Below are 7330 nucleotides of genomic sequence, written 5' to 3' on the forward strand. Positions count from 1 at the left end.
TTCTTTTTCCACACAAATGAAGTTGTGAGACCGTTGTTTTTTTTTTGTTAAATTAATGTTGATTAGCAGTTGTGACCTAAGTTGAAATGATGCCACAAGTTGTTATTTAGTGTGTAGACAAAAAAAATGATGACAGCTTACAGCTAAATGTAGTTTTGCAGAGCTTTGGGCAAAGCACTGGAAATATAGGTTTACTGTAAGCGAGTAAGATCATTTTTTGGTATTGGAAACAGTTTTCTTTCAAATACCAATATAATTCAGGCTCACTTTGCTTTGGAGTCACAGTTTGACAGGAACTCCCACCATTAGAGATTTATCAACAAATCTGTGTTGACTGACATTTTGTTGTATGAATTACTCAATCAGTTTATTTGCATTCTTGACCTTGAAATTACTGTTGTATTTTATGACTCTTGTGAGTCACCTTGCAACCTAAATAAATTACATTCACAGTAATGCTTACGGAGATCCAAGGTTGTTGAACATCATGTTGAACAACAAAAAATTAAGCAAAATTGACATCTATGATCGAACTAAGATGGCCATAAACCACAGGTTCATGTACACTAACTGATACAGAGCCAGCTCAGGCAAAGGGACCCTGACTGTGTCTCCCCACAATGCTGGCATCTGAGCAAAGATTAAAGCTCTTGAACAGACTGCAAAGATGACATCCACCTGCCAACCAGGATGTGTGATCGATGCCTGAGGAAGCCTAGAGGAGAAGGAAGTAGTCTATAGTAGCCCTTTCACTGCGACTTGCAAGAGGATGGAGATGGACAATACAACTGCAATCCAATTGATTTATCATGTTTCTTTACAGGCCACACCCACAAACCATGCCCCCTAAACATAATCTAAAACCAGTGAATTGTAAGAGCTGGATGATCCCACTACAGGGCACAGCCGGTCATACTTAGTCTACATGTTATTCAGTAGAGTTGGAAATAAAAATATAAATAATGCAGGATTATTTTAATGTCAGGTTATTTTAGTTGTTTTTACTATCTAACAGAATGATAATTCTGGCCGGCTCAGGAGTGTTTTATTGTGTTTAGATTATTCAGAAACCTGTATTTCGGTTTGAATTAACAAATCATTTGAATTGTTTCGTACATTTATGCTTTTAATAGCCATACATTAAAACATCTTGCATCAAGTCATGTTTAAGTCATTTTAGCTTGAAGAGCTCATTCACTACCCTGGAGCACAGACTATCAGATTGACCTATCACTGGCTTCTTTCACTTGTTCTTTTTTTTTTCCTTGTCGTGTCCAGCATCATGGCAGCAGAATTGTAATATGCTGCCATGTAAGAGAAATTGACTTTTTTTGGGGGGGAAAAAAAAGATGGGGTCCATCAAGGCTGAGGAACTGCCACTAAATGAAAGGACAGACATTCGCTGATACTTAAGACATCCCTGACTCTCAAGGGCCCTAAGAGGACAGTAAATTTAACTTTCACAGGATTCTGCACAAATGTTAAAAATTTGTTACAAAAATCATATTGTATTCATGCCCTAAATGACGCACACTGAAACTTATGGCATATATTTTGAATGAATTTGTCTAATTGTTTATGATGGATTTATTTCTACATAGAAGGCACATTGCAAACAGAGGGTCAAAACTGAAACTAACATTCTAAGTGGATCCACACCCAGCTTAGTCTCTGCATTTTTTCCCCAGGTATAACTGGTTTATTTCTGAAGTACAGTGCAATCTATTGCTACATACTGTATCACACAAGCAAGTTGAACAATGGAAATTCACCTTATTCATGTCATGTGTCTCTGATTTTGCTTGGCCTCATTGTGAGTATATTAGCCCCTCCCTTTTGGTACACTATTATTAAGCAGATGTTTTACAGAGAAAAGCACCTCACTCTGAGTTACTTAAGCTCATATCCATATGTGGTCTATCAGGTAATTAAACGCACAACACACAAACAACCAATGTGACCTATGGGAACCATGTGTGTGTCTCTGTCTGTGTTCCCTGGGGCTCGATCTGTGTGTGCTGGGTCAGAGGAGGCCGAGGCTTTAATAAAGAAAAAGGCCTGGTACAGGGATGCCAGTCTGCCTGCCTGGGGACATGCAACGTGATGGAGTCCAGATGAGAGCCACCAGACCGGACTCCTTGCTCCAGAAAACAGCCAGTTGGTGCACAGATGACGTACCGCTGCCATTCTTCTGTACACCGTCTCTGGGTTTAATCTGGGATTTAAGACGTAAGCAGCCTTCATGTTGCAAAGAAATAACTTGCAAATTTATGCTTAACTCATGCTGGAGGCCTTGTTTTTCTCTTGGTCATCAAATGTAAATATTTAATGTGTTCTTGGCCATTGCATTGGGAGTGTCTGGTAACCTAAAAGATGAGGTTGCTGTTTCCTACTTTACGGTGCTCAATTGATGTTAGACAGGTTATCTTCCCCATCCTGAACAGGCACTTACATCATCCTTTTCTGTTGAGTGTCAGTTTCAGGGGGGCAGAGGAATTTACTTACAGGTCAGACACTGGATCAACTGTCAGACTTGGTGCAATATGAGGTGACCGTGCAGTACATTTAACAACTAAGCTTTTTACAATACCAATTATTTGGTATAGTATAGTAGTATGGTATAATGTATTGTGTATTTGGGTTTTTTAGACAAGGCAAGCAAAGTTGCACTTCAATGATTGCTTTATAAAACGAGGGGTTTTATTTTTTCCTTATTAAGTGTTTTGTATTGTCAGATATCTAATTTGCTGGTTTGCTCAAAAATAGACACGTCTGTAAGGTATTTCATACATAAAAAAAATGTGTTATCAGATACTGATTCTGATTTTGTGATATGAAATAACTTTATGACAGGGGACATTGCCCATATGACTCACTCTTATTGACTTAAGATATTTTGATGTAGGTTATAATGGCCAGTGTTTTACAGAAAAAAATCTAATTCCATTTATATGTGTCATGAATTAAGCGGAGACCTTGGCGGTATGATCCTCGGCTACTGAAGCTGGCTCTTGGGACGTGGAACGTCACCTCTCTGCTGGGGAAGGAGCCTGAGCTGGTGCGCGAGGCTGAGCGGTTCCGGCTAGATATAGTCGGACTCACCTCGACGCATGGCTTGGGCTCCGGAACCAGCCTCCTCGAGAGAGGTATGACTCTCTTCCACTCTGGAGTTGCCCGTGGTGAGAGGCGTAGAGCAGGTGTGGGCATACTTATTGCCCCCCGGCTGTGCGCCTGTACATTGGGGTTTACCCCGGTAGACGAGAGGGTAGCCTCCCTCCGCCTTAGGGTGTGGGGACGGGTCCTGACTGTTGTTTGTGCTTATGCACCGAACGGCAGTTCAGAGTACCCACCCTTTTTGGAGTCCCTGGAGGAGGCACTGGAGAGTGCTCCTCCGGGAGACTCCCTCGTCCTGCTGGGGGACTTCAATGCTCACGTGGGCAATGACAGTGAGACCTGGAGGGGCGTGATTGGGAGGAACGGCCCCCCCGATCTGAATCAGAGTGGTGTTTTGTTGTTGGACTTCTGTGCTCGTCATGGACTGTCCATAACGAACACCATGTTCAGGCATAAGGGTGTCCATATGTGCACTTGGCACCAGGACACCCTAGGCCGCAGCTCGATGATCGACTTTGTGGTTGTATCGTCGGACTTGCGGCCGTATGTCCTGGACACTCGGGTGAAGAGAGGGGCGGAGCTGTCAACTGATCACCACCTGGTGGTGAGCTGGCTCCGCTGGTGGGGGAGGAAGCCGGTCAGACCTGGCAGGCCCAAACGTATTGTGAGGGTCTGTTGGGAACGGCTGGCGGAATCCCCTGTAAGGAGGAGTTTCAACTCCCACCTCCGGCAGAGCTTCAACCATGTCCCGGGGGAGGTGGGGGACATTGAGCCCGAATGGGCCATGTTCCGTGCCTCCATTGTTGACCGGAGCTGTGGCCGTAAGGTGGTCGGTACCTGTCGTGGCGGAAACTCCCGAACCCGCTGGTGGACACCAGTAGTGAGGGAAGCCGTCAAGCTGAAGAAGGAGTCCTATCGGGCCTTTTTGGCCAGTGGGACTCTGGAAGCAGCTGATGGGTACCGACAGGCCAAGCGGAACGCGGCCTCGGCGGTTGCTGAGGCAAAAACTCGGGCTTGGGAGGAGTTCGGGGAGGCCATGGAGAATGATTTCCGGACGGCCTCGAGGAGTTTCTGGTCCACCATCCGGCGGCTCAGGGGGGGAAATTGGTGCACCGTCAACACCGTGTATGGTGAGGGCGGGGCTCTGCTGACTTCAACTAGGGACGTCGTGAGTCGGTGGGGGGAATACTTCGAGGGCCTCCTCAATCCTACCGACACGTCTTCCGATGAGGAAGCAGAGTTGGGGAGCTCGGACGTGGGGCCTCCTGTTTCTGGTCCTGAGGTTGCCGAGGTGGTTAAAAAGCTCCTCGGTGGCAGGGCCCCGGGGGTGGATGAGGTCCGTCCTGAGTTCCTCAAGGCTCTGGATGTTGTAGGGCTGTCTTGGTTGACACGCCTCTGCAGCATCGCGTGGACATCGGGGGCAGTGCCTCTGGACTGGCAGATCGGGGTGGTGGTCCCCCTCTTTAAAAAGGGGGACCGGAGGGTGTGTTCCAACTATAGGGGGATCACACTCCTCAGCCTCCCTGGTAAGGTCTTTTCGTGGGGTACTGGAGAGGAGGATCCGCCGGATAGTCGAATCTCGGATTCAGGAGGTGCAGTGTGGTTTTCGTCCTGGCCGTGGAACAGTGGACCAGCTCTATACCCTCGGCAGGATCCTGGAGGGTGCATGGGAGTTTGCCCAACCGGTCTACATGTGTTTTGTGGACTTGGAGAAGGCGTTCGACCGTGTCCCTCGGGGACTCTTGTGGGGGGTGCTCCGGGAGTATGGAGTGCCGGACTCCTTGATATGGGCTGTTCGGTCTCTGTATGACCGGTGTCAGAGTTTGGTCCGCATTGCCGGCAGTAAGTCGGACATGTTTCCTGTGAGGGTTGGACTCCGTCAGGGCTGCCCTTTGTCACCGATTCTGTTTATAATTTTTATGGACAGAATTTCTAGGCGCAGCCAGGGCATTGAGGGGGTCCGTTTTGGCAACCTCAGAATCGGGTCTCTGCTTTTTGCGGACGATGTGGTTCTGTTGGCGTCGTCGGACCATGACCTTCAGCTCTCACTGGAGCGGTTCGCAGCCGAGTGTGAATCGGCTGGGATGAGAATCAGCACCTCCAAATCTGAGACCATGGTCTTCGGCCGGAAAAGGGTGGCATGCTCTCTTCAGGTCGGGAATGAGAGCCTTCCCCAAGGGGAGGAGTTCAAGTATCTCGGAGTCTTGTTCACGAGTGGGGGACGAATGGAGCAGGAGATTGACAGACGGATCGGTGCGGCGTCTGCAGTGATGCGGGCTCTGCACCGGCCCGTCGTGGTGAAGAAGGAGCTGAGCCAGAAGGCGAAGCTCTCGATTTACCGGTCAATCTATGTTCCTACCCTCACCTATGGTCACGAGCTGTGGGTGTGAACGAAAGAACGAGATCGCGAATGCAAGCAGCTGAAATGAGTTTCCTCCGCAGGGTGTCTGGGCTCTCCCTTAGAGATAGGGTGAGAAGCTTGGTCATCCGGGAGGGGCTCGGAGTAGAACCGCTGCTCCTCCGCATTGAGAGGAGTCAGATGAGGTGGCTCGGGCACCTGGTTAGGATGCCTCCTGGACGCCTCCCTGGTGAGGTGTTCCGGGCCCGTCCCACTGGGAGGAGGCCCCGGGGAAGACCCAGGACACGTTGGAGAGACTATGTCTCTCGGCTGGCCTGGGAACGCCTCGGGGTCCCCCCAGAAGAGCTGGAGGAAGTGGCCGGGGACAGGGACGTCTGGGTTTCTCTGCTCAAGCTGCTGCCCCCGCGACCCGATCCCCGGAGCAGCGGAAGATAATGGATGGATGGATGAATTAAAATAAATAGAAGAAATTAGATGGGCTGATATTTATCACAAGCGGCTTTTTGTCCATATGTAAGAATTCCAATTTTTTTTTAAAAGCCTAATGCTTCCCTATTTAACCAAGATCCTTGACTTTCCTTATGGCATTAAGAAAATTGTCGTATCGTAAGCTCAACCTGTTAAAAAACACACAAACAACAAAAAAAAGAAAAAGAAAAACATGCAAAAATCCACCCAAAATATTCTTCCAATTTTAGGCAGAACTAGCCAAATAAATGCTTTGAAAAGTGGGCAGATTAAGTTACATAAGTAGACAAGTTACGTAATTTGCTTTGTGTTTGAAATGTTTAAAGCTTTGAAGGCAACAAGCAGAGAAGGTCTGGAAAATCTACAACTGAGGTAAACATTTGACAGCTTAACCCAAAACCACAGAAGTTTGGCATAAGAACAGTTAACTCATGTTGCCCAAGCCGTTAACAGTAATTGTATGACCATTTTCCTTTTGTTAGAAATTCTCCAGTCATCATACACTTATATTGTTTAGAAAAAGTTTAAACCTGGCTTTTCCAGAAAATTGCACTGGTGTAAGTAAAGAGAGCAATATAATCTTTTATTCTAGCCTCTGTTTTCTGAAAATGTCTTTATTTGTTATCCAGATGACTTGCTTGTTGACTTTGTTTTTTGCCTCCTTTTCTCGATAAAATCATACATGATTCTGCAGGAAAATGCAAATAGATTCCAATGGTACTGTTGAACATTTTTGAAATTAGAAATTTTTTTTTTCAAGCTGAAAAATGTGAACGGCTTCTTGAATACACAACCTAAGATTTTCTTTGACTTTCGTCCCTACTACTGAGCTTAACGGTCTGAACATTGTGCAACTTTGCTACCTAAGCAACACACAATGACATAACAGAATGACAGTTGTGGTTAGGTAATACAACTGGATGTTTGCCTCGTCATGATAACACACAGACACATCGTGCACAAACACACTGTTTTAGGACACGAATCTCCACATTGACCCAGTATTGTGTTACTCCTTCCATTACTGCTGACAAACTCCTGGTTTCTGGCTTGGATGACACTGGCAGGGTGTGCGTAGCAGGACAGGGTCCGTTCGTGTCAAGTTATATGGCGTAGAGAAGCTTTGGAAATCTGGGCCAGCTGAACCCGATCCCTGAAACAGAGCTTCTGATTCAGGTGTTGCACGTCCAACAGCATGTCACTCATGGGCAACAATGACCTTGGCAACACAAAAGATCATAAAGCAAAAGACTGTGATGCAGAGGATATGATACAATTGCTAAGGATGATACAATTGTGGAGTTTGTGTTTTAGAACGTCCCCTTCATTTTAGATGGGGAAGCGCCTACCTTCTAAACAGGGCAGGATAGATAAAGCATCTTAAAATGT

Source organism: Odontesthes bonariensis, chromosome 6 (genome assembly GCF_027942865.1).
Source record: "Odontesthes bonariensis isolate fOdoBon6 chromosome 6, fOdoBon6.hap1, whole genome shotgun sequence".
Taxonomy (NCBI): domain Eukaryota; kingdom Metazoa; phylum Chordata; class Actinopteri; order Atheriniformes; family Atherinopsidae; genus Odontesthes; species Odontesthes bonariensis.